Source organism: Xenopus tropicalis, chromosome 2 (genome assembly GCF_000004195.4).
Source record: "Xenopus tropicalis strain Nigerian chromosome 2, UCB_Xtro_10.0, whole genome shotgun sequence".
NCBI lineage: Eukaryota > Metazoa > Chordata > Amphibia > Anura > Pipidae > Xenopus > Xenopus tropicalis.
This window is the reverse complement of record NC_030678.2, coordinates 112,354,483-112,379,992: the sequence shown is the minus strand read 5'-3', so window position 1 is coordinate 112,379,992 and position 25,510 is coordinate 112,354,483. Positions and strand designations below refer to the sequence as shown.

The 25,510-nt window shown below is 39.7% G+C and overlaps 1 protein-coding gene across 4 annotated transcripts in view; it reads right to left on the bottom strand.

Annotated features, from left to right (window-relative positions):
* aff3 (AF4/FMR2 family member 3) overlaps positions 1–5,678 on the bottom strand; it is a 135,051-nt gene extending 129,373 nt beyond the window's left edge. For all 4 annotated transcript variants that reach the window (XM_031897011.1, XM_031897014.1, XM_031897012.1 and 1 more), the window contains exon 1: positions 4,847–5,678. The gene's annotated coding sequence lies outside the window, so the exon portion shown is untranslated. The remainder of the gene's footprint in view (positions 1–4,846) is intronic.
* Between the last annotated feature and the right edge of the window lie 19,832 nt (positions 5,679–25,510).

Here is a 25,510-nt window from a genome sequence, read left to right as displayed (position 1 = left end):
TGAAGAGGGCTGTGCACAGGAGATGCCCTCGCAATCTGACAGATATGTCAGGGTATTTCTACAAAGAAGAGAGGGCAAATCTTGCAAAGTCAAAATGTGCCATGCTGATAGACACTTATGCAACTACATTATTTTTGTTGTTTTGGTTTTATTCCCTCCACCTAAAAGATTTCAGTTTGTTTTTCAATTGAGTGGTACAGTTTATAGGTCACATTAAAGGTTCTAAAATGATTTATCTTTGTCTAATTTTTGTACAGCACAGGAAGCTGACATTTTATCAGGGGTGTGTAGACTTTTTATATCCACTGTATATGCCATTCAGAATGGATATTCTTGAGACCTAACCTATCTTACAAACTTTAGCTCACTTTTCTTCATAAACTCATTAAAAAATGTTGTGACCTGGTGACCATTATGGTTGACTGGAGTGGGTAGATCAGGTATCCCCAACCTTTTGTACTTGTGAGCCACACTCAGATATTAAAGTGTTGGTAAGCAACACAAGCATGAAAAAAGTTCTTTGGGGGTGCCAAATGTGATTGGCTGTTTAGTAGCCCCATGTAAACTGCTGGCCTGCAGGAGGCTCTGCTTGGAGTAAAGTTGTGTCTCTGTGCTTCCAAAACCTGCCTATGAGCCACAAATTTAAAAATGGGCACCTACTTTGAGGCCACTTGAAGCAACATCAAAGGGGGTGGTGAGCAACATGTTGCTTACGAGCCACTGGTTGGGGACAACTGGGCTAGATGTATGACAATATTGTTTTTTGATGTTATCGGCTGTTTGCCTCTTGGATTGCTCGTGTAAACATAATTATTATATTGACCCTTAATTTTTGAGGGTAGAACTCTTCTTTAGACTTTAAAATCACCACTCTGAAACACTGCTTGGCAAATATTACAAAAATTTAAAAATAACTTTACTCAATGTAAAATTGCTAAGTATTTGGGGAATTTATCACCAACAGTATACAATATCATTAAAAGATTCAGAGAATCCAGATAAATCTCTGTTTACATTGGCTGAAGCCAATATTGGATGGCTGTGATCTTTGGACCCTTAGGTGCCACTGCATGAAAAACAGACACAATTCTGCAGTGGATTCTGCATGGGTTTAGGAATATTCCCAAAAACCACTGTCTGTAAACACAGTTCATCCCTGCATCCATAAATGCAAATAAGAAACCGTACACAAACATGATCCAAAAAAACCACTGCCTACTCTGGGCCCAAGCTCATTTAAAATGGGCTGAAGCAGAGTGGAAAACTCCCCTGTGGTCTGATAAATCAAAATGTTAAATTCTTTTTGGAAATCATGGATGCCGCAGACTCCAGGCTAAAGAGGGAAGGACCATCTGGCTTGTTATCAGCACCCAGTTCTAAAGCCAGCATACATGATTGTATAGGGGTGCATTAGTGCAAATGGCATGGGTAACTTGCACATCTGGGAAGGCACCATTACTGATGAACAGTATATACAGGTTATAATATATAAGCTGCCATCCAGACAGTGTCTTTTTCAGGAAAGACCTTGCTTATTTCTCTTTTTATTTACATTTTACACAGTGCCCCACATTTTTCTGAAAACAGGGTTGTAGTATATTTATCTTTATATATAAAATCCTTATGCTTGTTTTCTATTCTGAAAAAGAATATATTTATATTAACCTACTGGTTAACAATCAGTTTTTTCACATGAAAAAAAATGCTATTAAATGCTATCTTGGCCATCAGAAACACATTTATTCTGAATGTACGTTTAATCAAAATATTGACTCCAGATATATCAGACAACAAATCCTTTTACCTCAACTCAAGTCTTGACTCTAATTTGATTAATAATTATCAATTAACTGTCTACTTTACCACAAAATATTTATAATCTGTAACAGCTAAATTAATTATAACTCAACCATAAAACCTTTATTAATGCAAGTATATTGGTAATATAGTCACCCTCTGTATATATATATACTCATATAATATATATAAAGGCCCCAATGAGGGTTGAAACGTTGGATACACTGTGTTGGATATAAATAAAGGATAATTCTCCAACAAGAACTTGACCGCTGTTCCACACCATTGTTGACTATTATAAATGTAGGGGATCAAAACTCTTTCCCGTTTCTCTGTCTGTGCCATTATCCAGCCCGGCTACAGACTGGGGATAAACCTGATTGGCTGGATGCCCCAGTGCACTGTTGGGAGAGAGGGGGTGTGCCTAGGTTTGGAGCCAAAAATCAGGGGCAGGCCCAGCAGTTTATAAAGGGAACCCTTGTTATTTTGCCAGCTTTTTGGAAGAGAGATTCAGAATGAGTAGCCAGTACCAATTGTTGTGTGTCTGCTGGGATGCTGGTGATTACAGGGTCCTCTGTGGAATCTCTGTGTGTGTCCCCTGGTGAGGACAGGCTTGAGTGCCTGCTATGTGGGAGCAGCCACCTTTCCAAAGGGAAAGGTTCTCTGGTGCAGATAGCTCTACTTGGTGGGACTTAAGAGCTCTTGGGGAAGGGACTGAACTGAATATAAGGGTTGTGGTCTATCCGGGTCCAAAGTTGGGACTGGGCACCTAAAGAGACTGTGTCAGGAGTGGATAGACTGCAAGGGTTCCTCAGGGCAGGATAATCAGTTATCCATAAAGTTGTTTTACATTCTATTTCAACGCTTATAAAAAGTTATCATTGCTGCAGTGTGTGCTAATTATTTTTCCTAGTGGAAATCCCCTTGCGGTGTGCTCCTCAGTGTCCACTAGGTGGAGGCACTGCGCTAAAATCCCAGTTCCCAGGATCTTTCACATTTGCAAAGAGAACTAAATTTCCTGTTTCACCAAGTATACAGCCCAAAGAAATGAGTGTGCCAAGAAAGGGTTACATATTATTTGAAAAAAACATATTTTCCCATGACAGTATTCCTTTAACTCTAGAACTGATTGATGCTGTCCAATTGAAAACCAATAAGCATAATGCTACTGGCCAAGATTCACAAACTTTTGTGTATGACACTATTGCTCTAATATGATTTGATTGGCCTTTTGACCCAGTACAATTTAGGCCACGTCCCCTATCCACCCAGGCCGTCATGATATGCAGACCTGCAGTCCACCAGAAACCCCAGCCCCTCTAAGGCCTTCAATTTTGAGCTGCTCTGTCTAAATCTAAACCATGAGAGGGTATGTGCACAAATAAAGTTGTATCAATGTACAGCTTAGAAATAACATTAGAGGTAATTTACTTAGACCCCAGACAGAAGTTCAAGAGCACTAAGGGGCACTAAGATGTTCCCCTGAGTGCTGTCCCACAGAAACCTGTAGAAATTCTTTAAAGCAGGAAGGCAGTGTGCAAACTACAAAAAAATGGCAGATTGTGCCTGTTGCCATTGCCCTTACCCGTAGAAGTCAAGTTGCTAGAAAAATTATTGCTTTTATGTATGATTGGAATGTAGGTTTTGCAACAAAGCTATCAATGTAAATAAGGTCGTTTCGCTTAGTCCTTCCGTCAAGAGTCCACCAAGCACTTTCCAAAAATGAAATCCACTGTGATATTTATCTCCCAGCTTCGCAATGATCCTTTCTTACCCTTCTTAGGAGCACTAAATTGTTCAGCAGATCAGGAAACACTTTAGCAATATTTATTTGTAGAGACAAACATCAATGCAGAGCACTTAGCAGTGCTCACGCTAAAGATCCACTCAGGGGAACGTCATTACAGAACTGTAGTATTGCTTATATTTGCACATCTTTCAGCTAATGTTTCAGTATTATAATGCCACATTCTACATAGAAGGATACGTAAAATACTAAATAATAATCAACATAGGTGTATTAAAATCAGCTTACTGTATGTAACCATACTGTAAAACCATTTTTTTTTAATTTTCCCCCAAAAGCACTGTATAAAGCACAAGTCAAAACAGTTGATTATGTCATTATTTTCTATCTTTTTAAAAAAAAATAAGGGAATCACAATCTTGTTTCACCTTGAATGCAACCTTTCAGTCCTTCAGCTCTACTCCCAGCATCCCACCCTCATACCCTCAGCCTAAGTGTTTTTAGGATGCTGGGAGTTCTTGTTCTGTAACAGCAGGCTTGCCGAAGGCCCCCTGTCACTGACTTATAGCTTGCCATTTAGTGAACAGTCTCTATTTACACCTGCTATGTCAGTTTCCCTAGGTTATTAGGGAGATGTTATAACAGCATCAGCTGCCAGGAGAATTGGTCTCATGCAGCTCTCACAATTGCTAATTAGAGGGGAATGTTTATTTTACATCCTGTGCTAGTTTTATTTGTAACATGCCATCAAATTTTCTAATTAAATATGCCATCCCCTTTCATCTACAGCAATTTCTTGAAGAGGCACTGATCTTCAAAAGAAACACACAAGCCACACTACTGTTTCCAGCAATTAACTGCCTCATAAATTATTTGTTTTGGCACGCGACACTGAATAAATGGCACACTGCATGAACTTTTGACATCTTGTAATGTCCTTGTATTAAATGTGTGTCGTGTCTGCAGTGAGCACCCACAGTAATGATTTCACCTCTGTGGTGTACAGCAAGGAGCATGGGGAACACATTTTTGTTTATAAAATCCATGAATCCTTCTGTAAGGTCCTGCTGAGGCATAATACGGAGCTATTGTTATACAATATCGCTTTAATGATTTCTCATTACTGTCCTATGTTAATATTTTATCTTGGCGGCAGTGCCCTCTTTGTTAAAGTTTGCAGTATGGATGCTTACCCCTCACACGCTATGTCACGGCTCCTTCCAGGCAGACCTTTTCTTTTCCTAGCAGTGAAAAGAAAACCCCTTCAATTTACTAAAGCAATCAAAGAAATCGAGCTCTTACCAAAGGAGAAAGGATCCTTAGAGTCTGTAATGTGATGTGATTCCTTCTAACATTCCGTTACGATGTAAACATTCCTCCCTTTGAGAGCCTTTCGGTGTGACCACACATGCATAGCACAACTGAAAACACTTATATAAATAGGACAGCCTGTACTGACAGTGGCTGCATATTGCTTGCTGCTCTCAGTCAAGTGACATGCGCTTGCAGCAACCCTCCAGTTCTGAATGAGGAAGCTTGCATATATCACAACATAACAAATGCACTGCCTTGTGGCGCGCTGAGGTGATTCCTGGGGTAGAAATGCTAGAAATATCTCATGGTACTACATTTACATTACAGCTAAACATGTTATTATAAAGAATTAATGTATATCAATACAATGAAGAGAAAAAAAGAATCTCTTTTAACAGAGAGATCTGATTATCTGGTGATGCTGCCTGCATTATCTAAAGCTGGTAGCTGTGCATGCTGGGATTGCTTGTTCATACACAGAACAAGGGCTTTTGACTAACTGCCCCTATTTTTATTTATTTAAATTACTTCATTGTCAGGGTGTAATGACTTGGGCAGTTATGTTTTCAAATAAAAAACCTTCCAGCTGAATGTAGGAAAACTCAAGGCACCTTGTCACCAAAAAAAGGCATTTAGAAGGAAATATAAATCTAAACAAACCTTTTAGTACAATGCAAATGAATTATCAACTCACACCTATAATAAGCAATGAAAATATCAGTTTTTGCTGCTGGGTGGCCAAAATTCAAATGGTTCTAATTGAAAAATGTCCTAGGCTGTGCAGATATTCGTGTATCATTTCCCACACCTTGCTATGCATGACCAAACACGGGCTGTTTGTGCCTGAACTCATTATTCTCTGGTCAGCAGGAGATAAACAAAACAGGAAGTGATGCGTACACAGCAATTGCCTCACGTAGCAGGGATATGGGACAATGTCAAATTACTATACAGTCTGTCGAGTACAGTAGCTGATACTATTTCATTCAGCATGCTCAGTTTTGATGCTGCTTAAATGTTAGTTAACCTTTGCTTAAGCTGTATACGTGAAAAATTTATATCTCCCAGACCCCAGCTGCTGTGAGGCACAATTCCAAGCATCTTATTAGTTTTATTGAATTGGAACAGCAAGGGACAAAATGATAATTTCTCTACTTTATGACTTAGCTATCTATTACTGCTATGACAAGCTTTACTACGACAATATCTTCTCATTCAGAATATGTAGCACACACTTCATTCCTTTATTGGAAGCTGTTTTCTCCTATAACATCATCTACTTTTAAGGGAAGGCTTTTTTCCATTTAGCCAAGAGCGTTAGTGAGATTGGGTACTGCTCAGGGCATGTCACAAAGTTGGCTTTCATAGTAACCAACAGATTAGTGATGTGTGGTTAATCCACTTCCCATGGGACCAGACTTGGGAAATACACTTTTCCTTTGCTCCCGAAGTTTCCCTGTCTAGGAATCTAAACTGGCCACAGAAGTAGTGTACAGAGCAGAAAGATGCAAGTATAGGTTGGGTGTGGGCCCTATGGTGGCAACCTTTTGCAGATTAGGGTTGGGTACCAGATATTTCCTGACCCATACATCACTAGTACAGTTAGGTTAAGAACTTTTGTTTGTTTTTGGTTAGTGGTCTGTGCATGGTCAGTCAAATGAATCCACTCCCACCTCAATCCAAAGCTAGATATACTGAGCTTTGTGGCATTAACATGATGAAATAGCAACGGGTCTTCCTCAAACTACTGCCACAGGAGCCCTAGTCCAAACCTTGAAAAACAGCCGAAGCTAGAATTGCTAAATGAGCGAGTACGGATGTGCAGTACCAAAAACATAGCCAAGCATTTTGGTCTAATTTATCAGGGGAACATTTTGCCTTTCAAAGAACTATAACTACAAGAGACAAAAACTGACTTCTCTTCTATAATATTTAATTTCTTGAATGTGAGAATCTTTCTTAGTTATTGCGTACATATTTACTATGTTTATACCTTACAAAGTTTCCACCTGAGCATAAATAATTAATATTTTAACTATATTTAAACACTTCTCTCCTCCTGGTTGGCACTAATGTTCTGGAAAAGGAAGGTTTCTCTATGAGGCTGTTAGAGCACCCCCTTCCTGCAAACAAGGTGTATGGCACTCAGTTGTTTGATTATAAAGATACACCAAAACACTGTTTAAGGTAAAACAAAAAAATACTCTTATGACTACTTAGGTAATAAATAACTTAGATATTTTGAAGATAATATTAGTAGCTTGGAGACACACACACACACACATATAAAGGAGGGTGTTGTATAACTACACTTCCCACTGCCAAGTCTAAGAACAAATTGTAAATTAAAGAAGTAGATGGACGCCAGAAGCTCTTGCAAAACAACTTAACAACTGTTTCATATGTAAAGACAAAAGATGATGTTGCAGGGTTTAGACAAATACTCACAGCACATGAGGTGATAAAGCAAGGGAGAACTCAATAGAGGACAAAGTAGAATAGTACTGCACCACTGTGGACAGTGTAGGGATGTAGTATTTTATTATTTTTATTAGGATGCCCACCTTATTGGACCAGATCCCAAACAGCTGACAATGGTTCAGGGAAAAGAACCTAGCTTGACAGTGTCGGACTGGACCACAGGGATACCAGGAAAACCCCCTGTGGGCCCAGGTGTCAGTTACCATTTGGCCTAATTTAGGGTCATTCCCTATTTCTCTATGGGAACAAAGAGACTAAATATAAAGAATAGATTATAGTATGTAAATATATATAATATAATATACATAATATATATAATATATATATTTGTAAAGGACAGTCATTCTCTGTTGTGGGTGAAACCCATTATCTCTGAGGCATACTCTCATCAGGGTAGCACTGCTATTTCAGCTTAAGTGACATTGCAGTGCAGGGGTCCCAGCATTCCAGCCAGTTTATATTTATGTAACCCTTTCTTGGCACATTCACTTAATATTGGCTTTATTTCACAGGAGATATGTGTTCTCAGAGTAATATTGATACTGGGCACTGGGAACAGCGCAGTGCCTCCACCTAGTGGACACTGAGGAGCATACCTCTAGGGCAGTGCTGTCCAACTTCTGCGGTACCGAGGGCCGGAATTTCTCTAGCATACATGGTGGAGGGCCGCTAATGGAAGCCAGTTTTGTCCACTCCCCCTTTTTAAGCAACACCCACTTCAAACCACACCTATTTGATCACAATGGTGGTAGTACAGAAAAAACCCAAATGCTTGGTCCTTACTGTGGGAATATCAACCATCATTCATATGTGAAAGAATTATATTATGTCATATTAAGACACACCCTTAAATCCATATGCCTCCCCCTCCCCTGTGGATAGCACAGCAACCCCCAGCACATAATTACACACCTTAGGGGCAATTTAATGGCTATTTCCAACTGCTAACAAACTCCCAGAACAAACCCCTATCAGTTTCACCTCCCACAGGCAGCATAGGGCAGGCAGAGTATGGCACACACAGGCAGCACTCTGCCTGTCATGTGCTGCCTGTGTGTGCCATACTCTGTCTGTCCTGTGCTGCCTGTGTGTGCCATACTCTGCCTGTCCTATGCTGCCTGTGTGTGCCATACTCTGCCTCCCCTACCCTGTCTGTGTGTGCCATACTCTGCCTGCCCTACCCTGTCTGTGTGTGCCATACTCTGCCTGCCCTACCCGTGCCATACACAAAGGCAGCATAGTCCAGGTAGTACCTACAATGTCTGAGGTGTGAACAGGTGAACAATGGGGATGATTACAGCCTGAGGTGTGAACACTGTAGGGGTTGAACAATGCAGGGATTAAAAAGTGTGAACAACACAGGGGATTACATTTTTAAACAATACAGGGGGATAGCCTGAATCTGAGTACCATGCAGGGGGGGGGGGCAGTTAATCTCAGTACTGATACCATTTAAAGCTTACACAAAGGTAAGTCATCAAAGCAGCCAGGTGGAGGGCCACACATAGGGGGGTCGCGGGCAGCCAGTTGGACAGCACTGCTCTAGGGCAGTGGAGGGCCGATAATGGAAGACAGTTTTGACCACTCCCTTTTTTGAAACCGCAACCACTTGAAACCACACCCGTGTTATCACATGACCATACCCATATTAATGGTTGTAGTACAGCAAAAACCTGCCATACTCTGCCTTCCCTACCCTGCCTGTGTGTGCCATACTTTGCCTTTCCTACCCTGCCTGTGTGTGCCATACTCTGCCTTCCCTACCCTGCCTGTGTGTGTGTGCCATACTCTGCCTTCCCTACCCTGCCTGTGTGTGCCATACTCTGCTTGCCCTATGCTGCCTGTGTGTGCCATACTCTGCCTTCCCTACCCTGCCTGCGTGTGCCATACCTTGACTGTGTGTGCCATTGTTGGCTGGTTTGTGCCATACTTGGCCTGTGTGTGCTATACTCTGCCTGCCCTACCCTGCCTGTGTGTGTATGGCACACGCAGGCAGCATACAGTGACACAATGCTGGCACTGCTTCTACAGTCTGCACAATAACTATATATTAACAGTTGTGAACAGGGGAACAATGTGGGTGATTATAGTCTGAGCCTGAGGTGTGAACACTGCAGGGGGTGAACAATGCAGAGATTAAAAGGTGTGAACAACACAGGGGATTACATTTTTAAACAATACAGGGGGATTACAGCCTGAATCTGAGGTGTGAACCATGCAGGGGGGGCAGTTAATCTCAGTTCTGATACCATTTAAAGCTTACACAAGAGTAAGCCATCAAAGCAGCCAGACAGGTGGGGGGGGGCACACAGAGGGCCGCGGGCCGCCAGTTGGACAGCACTGCTCTAGGGGATTTCATTTCCACTAGGAAATAATCACACACGGTTTGCAGCAGTATTAAACTTTATATAACTTTTGAAACAGAAAGTAGGACATCTTAGGGAGGACTAATAATCCTGTCCTGAGGAATTTGTGTGGGCTACTCACTTTGCCCAGCCCCAACTTGGATCCGGATAGACCCCCAACCCTTTAATCAGTTCAGTCCCTTCCCAAAGAGCTCTTAAATCCCCCCAGGTAGCACTACCTGCCCCAGAGTACCTTCCCCGTTGAAAAGGGTGGCTGCTCCCACGTAGCAGGACAATTTGAGAGTTCCACAGGGGACTTTATACTCCCTGGCAGTCCAGCAGACTTTTATGCTTTAAACTGAACTCACACAATTTGTGCTGACTGCTCACTCTGGGTCTCTCCCTCTGCACTGGCAAACAACAGCAGGGGCTCCCTTTATAAACTGCTGGGCCCGCCCCTAGATTTTTGCCTCCAAAACTTAGGCACACCTCTCCCAGACGTGCACTGGGGCAGCCAGCCAACCGGATCCCTCCCCAGGCTGTAGCTATGCTGGATGAGATGGGGGACAGGGTTCTCTGATCCCCTACATTTATATATATATATTGTTTTGCAATTATACTCCCTTCTTTAAAAGTTTAATTTTAAGTTTTATCGCCCCGGAGATTGTAAATTAAATAAAGATGTTCTCTTAATAAACCGATGATTCTCTGATTGAACTGATATAGCTCAGAGGTTTCAGTTTTGACAGTATAAATCTAAAGTAAATGACTGTAAGTGCTAATACTTGGCAAAGTTCATCACTTCCTAAGTAACCATTGAAAATGTAATCAGAGTGGGGAATTCAGTTTTGGACCACATAATCTGCTCTGTCCAATGCCACAGCAAGCCCATGTACATGAATGATAAAAGCATAATTTCAGACCCTGGAATGAAGAACTATGGCTGGCACCACTATGTCATGAAAAACTGGAACACCTGGGGCCACAGTTTCATGAAATAGTGGGGTGGCTGGGGCATCTGTATCATGAAAGGTTTAGGTGTTCTGTAGCCACTGTCATAAAAAATGCTAGAGAGGACTGGGCCACTGTGCCATGAAATTCTGGTTTGGCCTGGATATCTGTGCCATGAAATGCTGCTGTAGCTTGTACCATAATTTTATGAAAAATTCTGTGCCAAATATATTTGGCACTGTGAGACTACTGTGTTATGAAATGCAGCAGTCACTGTGTCATTTATGGCTGAAACAACTGTGTCATGAAATACTAGGGCCGCTGTGTCATACGTATATTGCTGGCCAACTGTGTAATGAATTGCCAGGGTTACTGTATCATAAAATGCTAGGCCACTGCACCCTATATTATTAGGAATTGTGCCATGAGATGCTGGGACCAATGGCTAATGAAATACTGGGGTAACTGGGACATGCTGATTCCACTGTGTCAGGGGAAGCCTAACCTTATGCTAGGGGGTTCAGAGTGTTGTCCTGTTCTGAGGGATGCCAAGAGTTAGTCAGATATTTGATCACTGCATTTATCTATACATATTAAATTTTAAATAGTGAGCAATGTAAAGATTTCAAAGTGGGTGTAGTCTGTTTGTAAGTGGGCTTAGGCTTTCAAAGTGAATGTGGCCAAGACAAAAAGTAATTTCAGGTCACAAGGAAATTTTGATGTGCATTTGAAAGTTGGTATGCTACTTAACATCCCTCCATCTTTCTGGAGCCACAGCAACCACTGTTAATATTATTTATACACAGGGCTAACCAGGCATCATTCAACATAAAATTATATTGTTAGTGTCTTATCCGAGGGCCCCAAAAGTAACTCCAGAGTTAGTTCTTCATGACATCACACAACCTTCAGGGATTCTGCAAACTGCAACCTGACTTAGATATCTAACATTATATACCAAACTCTGGCTTTAATGCTTCTTTTAAACACACTAATAGCCACTTGTTGCCACCATGGGCGTCCACAGAAGGGGGCAAGAGGGGGCACTTGCCCCCCCCTGGAAAAGTAGCAAAAAAAACAAAAACCTTACTCCGTTTCTGCACTTTCCCCTCAAGCCCGTTTTTGCTGTGCTCCGATTGGATCTTTCTTCTTGTGGATTCACCAATCAGAGCACAGCTTCCTTGACAGACAGTAAAATTGACCAATCAGAGCACAGATGCACACAGGGATCGGGAGATTTTGCAAACTGGAAACAGAAATAAAGACTGAAAAGATGAATTTGCAGCTGTAACTTTACCTGAGAACCAACTCTCAACTTTTGCTGCAGTTTTCATCCCACAGGTACTATACAGTTCTAAAGAATCACTAGCTGACATTAAATTGTTTAATTTATAATCTATCCCCTACCCTAACACATGGAGGGTAAGTTAACTCTTTCCCTCTGAAAAAGCTCATTGTGAGTTTATAAATGTGTTGTTGTTTTTTGCACTTACTATTTTTTTTTTTTTTTTTGTCATTGTTTTGTTCATTTATAGTAAGTTACAGTGGGGCCAATGTTGTGTATCCGTGCCAGTGTTATAGTGCCAGGGCCTGAATATCTGCCATCAGTACCCACTGCTCCTCATGGCAAATAATGTGCTGGGTTTGTAAATACGGACTGCATCTCACTGTATATAATGGGGAGTCAGTACCCACTGCCTTTCTTGCTATAAAACTAACATAAACACATCTAAAGGGGTGGTTCACTTTTAAGTTAACCTTTAGTATGTTATAAAATGGCCTATTCCTAGCAACTTTGCAATTGGTCTTCCTAATTAATTTTTTTGAATAATTTGCCTTTCTCTTCTCCCTCTATACAGATTTCAAATGGGGGCCAAAAAATATTGCTCTGCGAGGCTACAATTTTATTATTATTATAATTTTGTATTACTTATTTTTCCAAGTAGGCCCCTTAACTATTCATATTCCCATCTCTTGTTTAAATCACTACCTGGTTGCTAGGGTAAATAAGACCCTAGCAACCAGATAGCTGCTGAAATACCAAATGGAGAGCTGCTGAACAAAAAGCTAAATAACTGAAAAACCATTAAAAATAAAAGTGAATTCGAATGCGAACTACCCCTTTAAGCTAACTGATCCCAAACACAAATGTTTGCAGATCCCCTAACAGAAGTGCGCGTATGAATACTTTTACTACTAATACTAAACATTTTAGGGTAAAAAAAAAAAGCACCCCCACCCGCACTTTTGTACAGTATCCCTGGGAGTCAGTGGGAACGGCAAGAGGTAGTTGGGAGGTTAACTTTTTACGTCAGCAGTGAATCCACTAAGTGTCACATTAGCCGTAGGTCAGTCTGTGTATGGGCCATATTTAGCCTCCCCTAGTATCATCCTGCAAAAAAAAATATATATATATATATTTATCTGTTGCAGGATGATGCTAGCTTACTTGCCCCCCCTTGGAAAATTTTCTGCGGACGCCCATGGTTGCCACTGCTGATACTTTACAGTATATATTAGGGTAGTTAACGCAACAAGCCAGCCATCAAGTGCTGGTGACAGTATTATGTTAAACTCTGACATTTGATTCAATTTTAGCTTACTAAGGAAAAAGAAAACAACATTTACTGTTGCTGAACTTCAATAATGCACCCACATAGCATTATAAATGATTTGTTAGACATTTTTACCACTGACAACAATTTTTATGTTTACATTCCTAAAATCAACACCAGCTGTCAGTTATGCACTCATATGCCATCTCACATGAAGCACAATGACAAACCAACATCCAAGTGTCTATGTAATTCAATGCATGACTTAGCTATATCTTAACACAGTATAAAAATATTTCCTGTATCAGTTACAAGGTCACAATTAATATAAGATGGCTTTAATGTGGGCTCTAATTTATTTTTATGTTCTCAACATTTATTTAGTAAGTGAGCTTTTAGCAGTAGATCCCAGTTACACAGCAATTATTGATCATTAGCATCAGACAATGCCAACCTACCAACATGTTTTGAGCTGTAAGAATAATACAGAGCAAATGCAGTAAAATACAGGAAAAACATGCAGTCCCCATGCAGATAACATCCATAACCACTACCGAACACATAAGGGGTAATTTACTTACCTAAGGGGCCAAAAGTGAAACAGGGTGTTCCTTAGTGCTCACTTACACAGAACTTGCCTCCTGGGGTTGTTGGCCTCTATTTAGGATGTACCTCCTGATGCTCCCTAACTTGTGCATGTAAATGTTGTGAAGACATAGGCAGATAGGTGGGTATTAGGGGGATGCATGTGAGCCTTCTGCCACATCCCCTCTTGGAGTTAGCACTCAATTAATCAGTCAGAGCTCAGTCCACAGGCATGCTGCATTTCTCTGTACTCCTAAAAAGAGTGCAGACCCCTGCAGCTATGCTTTTAATGCCCCTTGCAGAGTGCAAAATTTTTGCACTTTGCACACTGTTTATGGCATTGTAAATGACACCTATAGTGTAGGTTTCTCTACTGCACTAGTATTGACTATGCTGGATAATTTGTGCTCCTCCCACACCCCAGAAAGTAGGGCTGGAAATCTGTATAAACCACCTGTGACAGGCCAACATAACAGCATACCACAGGTGCATCACAAAATGTCACTGGTTCTAGGTACTTCAGAGCTTGTGCAGATAACAAGACACAACCCTTAATAAGGGGAATATAAAACATAATAGTCATGTAATTACACATTTGCAGTATGGGTAACCCAATGCCTATTTATGAGATTACAGTTCTGGTTTGTTGAACTGATTTTCCAATTTGCTGTAAGACAGTAGCAGAAATAAGTAAGCAATTTCCTAGCAACACAAACCACTTTACATTGCTAGAGGTTGGCATAATACATTATAGATTCCAAATTAGGGAAGCAGGGGCTCATATGCTCTTTGCTTGATTTATAACTTTTCTATTTTCTACTTGGAAATTACACATATCCTATTTTTTTAAGCAAAAAAACAATGATGACCAGTCATGAAATTTATTTCCGGGCACTACATTTTTTTACTGAAAATGATGCCACTACCTTCACAATACTAATCAACGTATACATGTTGTGTGCAAAATAGGTAGCAGATATATAATATATTCCTTTATTTAAACTCTAGAGCTTATTTATTAAAAGAAGGAAGGGTATAATCACTGGTGGGGTTTCAAAAAGTTAGGCACCTCCCAAATATTACAATAGCTCACTGGAGACCAGGCCTAATGCCTCAGGGGTCCTAGCCACCTGAGCCGAAATTCCAATTTTTAAACTGCGCTGCGCTGCTGCCTAAGGGGCAGCTCTCATGTCAGCACCTCCCCTGCCCGGGCCATTGCTCCTGTTCACTAAAAACTGCACCAACACAGGTTACTTTTGTAAGAGCACCAGGTAGCAATCTTCTTTCATTCTTCTATTTTTCCTGCAGCCCCAGGCCAGTTGCTCTCTAATGCACATGTGCACATGAACCACAATGTAGAGAAAATTGGGGAAGAAGAAGAAGATGATGGTGGCATGGCACTCCTAAAGTAGTACTCCAGGCTGATGCATTTTTCAGAATTAGTCCAGGGTCTCAGGTAAACAATTATAAGCATGGGGGGGGCGTAGTTATTATACCTATTTCTTTAAATAGTCAGTGTTAGATTATTTTTATGAAAGCTATTATACAGAAACATTATTCTTTATAATGGGAGTACATTTCATCAATTATAAAAATTATTACAATTTATAAATCTTCTTAATTTTAATACTGACACACTCATAATGACTGTGCAGTCAACAATATCTAAAACATGTACTGTACATTGTAATAAAAACCAATGTACAATATCAAGTCCAAAACTTTACAGTTTGCAAAAATTGAAACAGGAAACTAACAAATGCTATAATGCATTAAAAAGTGTATATAAGACAGTTTACTCTGTATTCACATTACATAAGCTAAAGCACAACAGTTACACTCAGAAAAGTACTGGCAAACAATCATAACACACAACTGTGACCTACTTCACTCCTTAAGGTTTCATCCAGCAGAAGAAATGATAAGTTAGAAAAGCATCTTGCACCAAGATAAGCAGTGATGTGTTTGGATGGGCAGCTGCTCTGGCAGACAAGAACAGTGAGCCATGCTGTTATCTGCTACTTGCATCATCCACTTGCAACCGATGGGATTTCTTTTCTGTACTGAGAAGTGGAACAAGCGGAACACAGTGTCTTGGCATTGCACTTGATGGCACAAGTCTATTATGCCACAAAAACACAAGTAAACAACACAGTACACAACACAGTAATAGTGTTGTGTAACAGAATCACTTCTTGGTACATTACTTAAGCATTTCCTCATGAAACTGAACCAAGCCGTTATTTAATCCTCATAACATATATATATATATCCAGATATGATGCATGTATTGTTCTGCATAGTAAATTTAGTATATGAAAAAAAGTAAATATAATACTGAATTTTACTTAAATTTGGAAAAAGTCACATCACCAAATTCAAAACACATTAAAAATGGTCCCAGACAATTTAAACAGATATAAATATTGAGTGCTACTAAAGTTGGGGGGAGTGAAATGACAGGTGCAAACTAGCTTCACTTGTTGTAACAGATATTAGCCAGTCACTAGGTAACATTTACTGGTCTGCTATTTGAAACCAAACATCTGACACAGTTGATAAGAAGCAAATATTTGACTTGTTATTACATTACCCCAAAACTCAACTATGTTCTCAGGAGCCTTGACCTTCACTGACAAATCTGTGAACCAGGATTTTAAACTTTAGAACAAAAAGCATGCCTTATGTGTAAGGTGAATGAATGTTGTAATTACTTTATAAAGTATGAGGCTTTGCCTTTTGTGAGCATAAACGTAATACAATAAACCTGTAATTACTGTAAGTTGAAAAAAAACCTTCTATTCCTTTTATAAGCACTTAAAATAAAATATAAATTAATTTAAAAATCACAGATAGGACTAGCACCCCCAGTGGCCATAAAACTTTGCTGCGTGTGTTTAATAATCCACAAATCCAGTTGTATGTTAAAACTGGCGATACACTGAAAGATCTGGCCATTTGGTAAGGTTGCCATATGAGCAAATCTTTCTCCGATATGGCCACCATAAGACTGATCAGATGGATTGGCCCTAGGGCCAAACAATCAGATCACAACATCGGGAATACAGGTCATCGAAACTAAGGGCCACATCAATGAGCCGATGCAGTCATTGCTCTGACGAGATTTTTAAACATGTTTAACCAATGTTGGGTCAATCTTCGGGCACATATCGGTTGGGTAGGCCCATCAGATTCCCTATACACAGACAGATAAGTTGCTGACTCTGCTAAAATCTGTGCAGCTAAAATCTGCATGTATGGCCACCTACAGTCTAGGGCAGGGGTCCCCAACTTTTTTTATTTAACTAAATGTTACATATTTTTAATTATTGGTTTGGAGTCTGCAGGAGTGCAGGTTTTAATATATTTATACACATGCACCTTTTATTTTTAAAACATCTAGATGATAGAATACATGTCAGATTGTTAAGGTCTGCTCACCCCTTACCGGAATTGTAGTCAAGACCAAGGAGGAAGCTTTAGTACAGGCAAACAGGTAGTCCAGTATGTGGCATCCAAAGGTTTAAAGAGTCTTTAAGTTTATTTCCAGGCATAGGTTGGTTCAGACAGCAGACAGAGGAGTCAGAATCAGGCTAGAGGATCAGGAACCAGAAGATTAGTTAGGAAAAGTAATTTTAAGTGCACCAGGAACTTGCAAGAAAAGTCCTATATTCAGGTATTGAACCCGGGTCTTAGCATCTATTTATTTAAAATTTTTGTGCCAGGCACAATTACATCACACAGTGACATCAACGTTGTGATGTTGTAGGCATGGGTACCTCCATCTTTAATCTGAATCAGTGTGCTCCTATTTGGAGTGCTCCTGACACAGATACCGTATTTTAATAAATTTCCTTGATCCTTGTCTATGGTGCTGAATAATCTAACTATATACTCTGCTGTTTAGTCTTTTAGACCTCATATAACAGTACAATTAAACTAAAACAATGTTTTCCACAAATAAAACTACAAAAAAAAACTCTATATCAACACTTGTGAACCCTTTAAAATCAAATGGTTGACACACTCTGGCCAGTGGACGAAGTTTTACCTACAACTTGCCTGCTTTAAAGCATGCAAGATGCAGGTAAAACTTAGTCTGCTGGACAGACCAGGGATGACTTTGACGTAGTTGGCCATCTTGAATATATTGCAATATATGGACAATCCCTGTTTTGTTTAAAGGGGAGGGCATTTTTATTAGCGCAATGTACAGAAAGTCTTAATGTAAATATAGGATTATCCCTGGAGGATTGAAAAGTGTAGATATGTGTAATAAAGATCTCTGGACATTGCTGCATAATCTGAGAGCCATGTGTGCTTTCTACTATAAAAAAATATTTGTGTAACTCACAGTCAATGCAGCCAGCACTCACGTATACTGGAGAGTAGGATGCCTGAGTGCAGACTAGTATGAAGGTAACATGTGATATCGCAACTAGCACCATTCCCTCCAAAACATGTTTATTATAGCCGAAACATCAGTCTCCACAAATAAATTACCTAAGTGTTTCTACGTAAGACCTGCAAGTGCGGACCTTTCTTTCCTGGTGAATATATACTGTATATATATATAAAATAGTCCACATGACAGCACCACACTCCAAAATCCGCTGCTCTGCAGCTTCCCCTGTGCACGGGATATCATATAAATATCAAAATAAAACAGCCAGCACCCAGGGTCTTTGTGTTTCAAAAAATCTCTTGTGTATTATAATTGCATGTACAACCGACGTTTCGTTCCCTTTTGGGACCTTTTTCAAGGTGCAAATACATACAGCAACTCAGTTTAAATAGCCTCCTCCCATGAATCCAGGGAGGGCCCGTGACATCATATGCACATTAACCCCATAGTGACCATTAATACCATATACCAATTATATATTTTATAAAAGTGCATTCATACTTCATAATAAATCTGTTGCACATATTTAATACCCCAATCTAGTTAAAACTGCAACGATATTAAACAGCATACATGTGTATAAAATTGCCCCCACACATATATATATATACACACACACACACAAACACACACATAGGTATGGGACCTGTTATTCAGAATGCTCAGGACCTGGGGTCTTTCCATAATTTAGATTTTCATACATTATGTCTACTAAAAGATCATTTGAATATTACATAAACCCAATAGGATAGTTTGCCTCCAATAAGGATTATATCTTAGCGGGGATCAAGTACAAGGTATTGTTTTAAAAATGGTAATTATGGGAGATGGGAGATGAGCCTCCCATAATTTGGAGCTTTCTGGATAATGGGTTTGCAGATAATGGATACTATACCTGTATATTATATATATTTAGCTCTCCAAAATGATCTTGCCTGGGGAAGAACTGAATAGCATCAGTGATGTGTGATGTTTATATGATATAAAACAGATTATTAGGTAAACCAAATAAAACACAATTTTAAGGATACATATGATTTGACTGACAAGAAAAAAGAGGAGATTGTTAAATAAACATATAAACTTTATATATGCACGTGTGTGCACTTTTAACACGGGCAATTTCTGAGAGTCCCTTCCATTGTCAGGTACAAGGCTAAAGAGCTTGTCCTGATAAACAGTAGACTGAGCAAATGAATAACTTTTTATATGCTAATTTGGGCATTTTGCTGGACTGTATACAGTGATACAGTGGCTGAAATGTAATTATTCACAGATTTTGTAGCATGAAGGGGAAAAAAATAAGCAAGGTATTCTAAACTTGGAAATGCAGTAAATTATTTTTGGCCTGATGAAATTGTGCCAGGTATATAATGAGTTTGAAAATTGGTTTCACTAAAGTGGTCCTGTGGGGAAAACTGCAATAAAACCACAAGCACTCTTAAGGCATCAGTCATTCGTAAGATTAGGTGTGAATTCTGTAATATCAAAATTGGTTAGTTGGGGAGAGTACAGCCTTAATTGTTCATTCATGTTTCATCTGAAACCCAGAGATTAAACCTTATTCGGTGTGGAATGCAAAGTAAGCGGAACAGAAGGTGCTATCTTACATCTGTAAGCAGATTTCTCTACAAAATGTCCAAATGGAGTCCTGCTGAGCAGGTGCAGCTCTCCAAGGGATTTTTGCTGCCCCTTTACTTCCTATGGGATTAACAGATTTCTCTGTGTTACATCATTTCAAGAAAGTTCTGCCTTGTACATTTGATATAATTACACTGAACAATGTGGTAAAATCAAGACAGCACTGCATTGATCTAGCTCTGTTGTTGAGTTACAACTTCTAACATGCCAAAACAGTCAACAACATGTAGGGGGGTGATACATAGAGTACAGAAAAAGCTATGATAAGAGGTTCAATGTACCATCTTTTAGGGCTCTGGCACACGGGTAGATTAGTCGCCCGCAACAAATCTCCCCGAAATGCCATCCCACCGGCGAAAATGTAAATCGCCGGTGGGATGGCATACGCGGCGGCACGATTTCAGTGAAATCGCGGACGTTTCCTCTTAAGGCAACTTCCGCGACTTCAGTGAAATCGCGCCGCCGCGTGTGCCATCCCACCGGTGATTTACATTTTTTCCGGTGGGATGGCCTTTCAGGGAGATTAGCCGCCCGCGAACAGGGAGATTTGTCACGGGCGACTAATCTTCCCATGTGCCAGAGCCCTAAGTCTAATTAAGCTTTTTGTCTGCAATCTACTAGTCAAAACAAATGTGCAATAATACAGGAATAAATCTTGCATCCTTGGTGTTAGTTTGGGGAAGCATTTTCTCTGCCATCTTAAAAAAATCACTGTATTGGTGTAAGTGAACCTGGTAGCAGGGGCGGGCCGAGCCGACCGGGCGCCCTAGGCAACCCGGTCGGCCACCTCGCCCCTGCACCTGCATCGCACTCTGCCTCCCCCCGCCCCCGTGTTGTTTGACACGCATGCGCAGTAAGAGCGGGGGGCGGTGATGTGCGATGCACAGCAACGCAACGCAAAACTTATTGCAGACTAGGATTAGGCAGGAGAGGCTCCTTCCTGGCGCCCCCCAAACCTTGCGCCCTAGGCAGCTGCCTCTTCTGCCTACCCCTAGTTCCAGCCCTGCCTGGTAGATATCTTCAAGAGACAAAAACACAATGCACTAACTCCTTAAGTTCCTAATGGTTGTTGAATTTCTCTCAGTGTCATTGATATACTGTTTACAGGCCATCACTTCAGTGCTCAGGGAAGCACTAACCAGAGGGAATGGCATATAAACTGCAGGCTGAATTATGCAATAATGGCATTCACACTAAAGGAGACGCTTAAATATAAAAGCTGAATAGCTTATCACAAAGAAGAATCTTTACAAAGGGAGCACAAGTGGCTCATTTAATCTGTTCTTCACTGTTACTGTGCCATTAGCGCTGCCTGACCTGTGATGCTAGAAGATACTGTTTGTATGTCAGGCTTAAATCCTTTATGTGGATTTATCTGCTTTTCACTTAACTGCAGGAGCTATGGGTAATGCTCTCGCTTTGGTACCTCACAGATAAATTCATATACTGCCCGCCAAAAGTCTAAACATCTTGTATAGACACCTGTTCTTTAGGAATTTAGGCTAATGAGCAGATAGATTTTCAAACTCCATTGAGGACATTTGCAGTGGGAAACGCCAACTGTCTCTATTTCCATTTGCATGATCAATAACCATTAAGAATTTAGTGACCCAAATTTAGGGAGATCCTGCAAATTGGATTTTGTCTCCTAGCCAACTTTCCCTTAAAGCATGTCTTGTTTAAATGAGCATTTTGCTTTTGTTGGAGAGAAAGTCAGATCCGAAAATCCTGTTTTTTATGATTTCTACATCTTTATCTATGCTGTTCGAACCTTTTGGAGGCTGTTTCCAAAAGTAATTTCTTTGTCAGTTTTTGCTAGGTTCCCTATTAAAGGTGACCTGTCTCCCAAACATAAAAAGCTGAATAATAACCTTTCAAGCTAAACATGAAACACATTTTTTTTAAATTAAAACATCCATACCTGTTATTAACAAATTTAAAAATCTCAGCTGTCGATCATACATTGATTTCCCCACCTCAATGCCTCAGGCAATCACTTTCACTTTTTAGATGCCACTGCTCTTCTCACATTTCCCCTCTATTCCCTTTATGTAATGGTGTAGCCTGTGCAGGGGCATGGACATCAGATCCCCATTTCTGGCAAATACATTTGATTATGGGTTGAAGCAAAGCTTGACTTGATGACAGTTTCTACAAAATGGGGCTGCCCATATGCTCTTTAAGGAGTATCCAATGGCACTGCTATCCTGTTCAGCACCTTGTTCAAGATGGTGGTGGCCATGGCCATTATGTAGGATGCAGGGCCAGTGCGGTGACATCATTGCATTTTAAATTAGCCTTAATGTCACATAATGAGTATACATAACACAGAAGACAGAAACAAAAGCACTTCAGCTAAACATCAGAAAACCAGAAAATATCAGGAAACTTATCTTGCCTGTTACCTGCCTGTTTCATTTACTTCTGTTACTAGAGCAGCTTTAATCTTTTTCCATCAGCTATTTTAAATACTATGAAAAAATTATTATTGGGAATTTATGAAGGCTAATAAGCCACACAATGAACAAAAAAACTACCAAAAAAATAGAACCAATATAAAACTCCTATGTGCCAGCCCTCTCAAAAACTTGATCATTTGAAAAGTATAAGCAGAACTAATACATGTACTAATACTAATGTAATACTAATAATGGACATGGTCCCATCCTCTCCACATCCGCTAAAGCAACTGGGGTGATAATTAACCCAATTACTCTAATGGTTCAATAGGGAATAGCCTGCTATAGATTCTTAGAAGTATGCAAGAAGGCTAGTTTTAAACTTTAACCAGATTTTTTTTATGTGTTGCTCAAACATGGGCTTCCCATTGTAGGCTGAGGGTGATTTTGGCACCACACTAGTGCTACTGCAGATTAGGTATAGTAGCCCCAACCAATATATGTAATAAAAGGCACTAAGGTTGCTCTGTAGATGAAATTTGCTAGCTCAGTCAGTTATACCCCATAGCACAAAGTGCTACTGTGATGTAAATATATATATATATTTATATCCTGAAAGTTATTCTCTGAGGCCACTAGGCCACACTTAATAAGCACCGGTGATATCTCCACACATGGGCTGAGATTTGCTAGAACAACACAGATGTACAAAAAGAGTCTAAGTTGAATAGGACGGGCACGTTGGCTTGTTCCCATAGAAACATAAAACTAAAGAGCAGATTTACTAAAACTCAAATTTATCTTGTTTTAATTTTTTTTTTGAAACCACGAATAAAGTAGTTTCCACGAATGTCAGACATTTATCAAAAAATCCAAAGCAAAAAAGCATGTGCAGGAAAAAGCTGCGAAAAGTGCAATGTTTTCGACCTGTCGCAAGATATGTCGCGAAAAGTGCAACATAATAGTCGCATAAAAATCTAAATCAATAATACAAAAAATTTAAAGCAAATTTCCAGGGAAGTCGAAAAGTCTAAACTTTTTAACCCGTCACTTTTCTGGCATCAAAAACCCCGACCCAAAAAGTTGTGGGGTTAGTACCTTAATATTTACTGGAGACTTATGTTGCCCTTACTCACAAAAACTGCTCACACTGGCAGGGGGCTTCCTTTGTGGTGGGCCGGGGAGAACTGTAACTAAGGGGAGGCTGTGTGGAAGTTAGTTTACAGATGTAATGTCTAAGTAAGGGTATTTCTAAAAATACAAGACTTTACCAATTTTAGGGCCTTCCAAACTTTAAACCGTCTAAAACAAAATAAGATGGTGTTTCGCTTCACTGAGGTGATGCTTTTGAATTGCTGCTTTTGCTTGGAAATGATCAGGCACAAAGCAATTTCACACTCAATTGAATAGAATCCATATGCAAAGTTTTTTTTCTTTTCCTCAGTTGGGAAAAGTATGTTTTCTAAAGGAAAATTATTCTACTCCTATTTGTTATTTTCTTTTTCAAGCTACTTCTTTCTTTTCTTAGAAACAAGCTAATTAGGGCACTAATCCTATAGCTTTGCTTTTTATTTACTAGTATTATTTCTTTGTGGTCTCAAAGGTTTTGTACACCATTGGATCTTAGTTATTTCCCTTGTTGTTCTAAGATATTTCAATGAATTACCCATAGCTCAGTGTTTGTGCTCCGTTCAATCAATTAACTCAATGAGATTGCGAGGGGGACATGATTACTCTGTACAAGTACATTAGAGGGGATTATTGGCAGATGGGGGGTCTTCTTTTTTCCAATAAAAACGATCAGCACACCAGAGGCCACCCCTTTACATTAGAGGAACAGAACTTTTATTTAAAGCAGTGTTTTTCAAAGTGAGGGCAGTGAGGTTGTGGAATACCCTTCCTAGTGATGTTGTAATGACAGATTCTGTTAATGCCTTTAAGAGGGGCCTGGATGATTTCTTGAACAAGCATAATATCCAAGGCTATTGTGATACTAATATCTACAGTTAGTATTGATGTTGGTATACAGTATATGGTTTACGTATGTGAGTGTGTAGATAGGACAGTTGTACTGTATATACCAATAACAATTAAACCACATAAATGTCCTTTCCCAGTGAGAATTTATTGCTGTGCACACACAAGGGTTTAGTGTCAAAGCCATAAGCATTTGTGAGAAAAGACATGTCTTCATTGTTCAGTATAGTAGTTTGTCTTCCTGTTACCCAGCCATAGTGCTCCTATGGTTTCAGGTTCTTTTAAAAAACAGCAGTATGGGTTTTCTGACAGACAACGAGAGAAATAAAGGGGCAGTTATTATTTCCCCTAAAATAATGTCTGTGGAATGCTAAATATGGATAAATTAAACCTGCTTTTGAAACAGGCTATATAGGAATCATTTCAGATGGGCAGTATCAATAAAAGGAAGGTTTGACTACATCAAGAGAGAATAGACTAGAACAAGACAGGTCAGCCTGGACAGTATGGTCTTAACAAGACAAGGAACAGCAGAAAAAGAGCAAGAACTAAACAAGACACTGTAGAAAGAAGGCATGGTAAGGAACTGAAAAACTAGGTGGTATCACAGTAGCAGATCCTTTCCAAATCATAGAGAATTGGCCCTTAAAATCAATGGTGTTACATTACGTTGCAGTACCAATATATTGTAAGTGGCCATAAACATTCAATTAAGAAATTAAATTCTTTTGTATTATAAATTAATATATCCACTTTATAGCTCATTTAGTTGGTCTTACACAGCCCAACCTGACTCTGCAGACTGAAAGGAAACCATAATAGTCTGTGCTGCAGGGACTACACAGGAATTTAACCCATCGCTCCCCTTGTTCCTTTGTAAAGTGAGGGATTGTTGGACTGATTTCACTATAGAGAGTAGAGTAGAGTAGAGAGTAGAATTTCAATGCCAAAAATCCATTGCTTCACAACAGAAAAAGGTAAGGATGGGTTGCATTACAATGTGAGCCAAAGTGGGGTTTGGAAATGTTTCTTACAAGTAACATAGATTCCTTTCACTCTAAGCAATCAGGTGTGTCCTGATAAAAGATACATATTTTTCTTGGAAGTTCAGATGTTTAAACACCTTGTCTACATAACCCCCATAATCCCAACTAAATAAGCCATGTCAAAGGAGGGGGGGTATATTTTCTTTTAACTAGGCCCAGTATTTTATAGAATTAAACATAATATGTGGTTAAAGATACTTCATATTTATTAAGGCTAAATACAAATATTATTCCAAGAATTTGTCTAATAACATTAGCCCTAGAAGT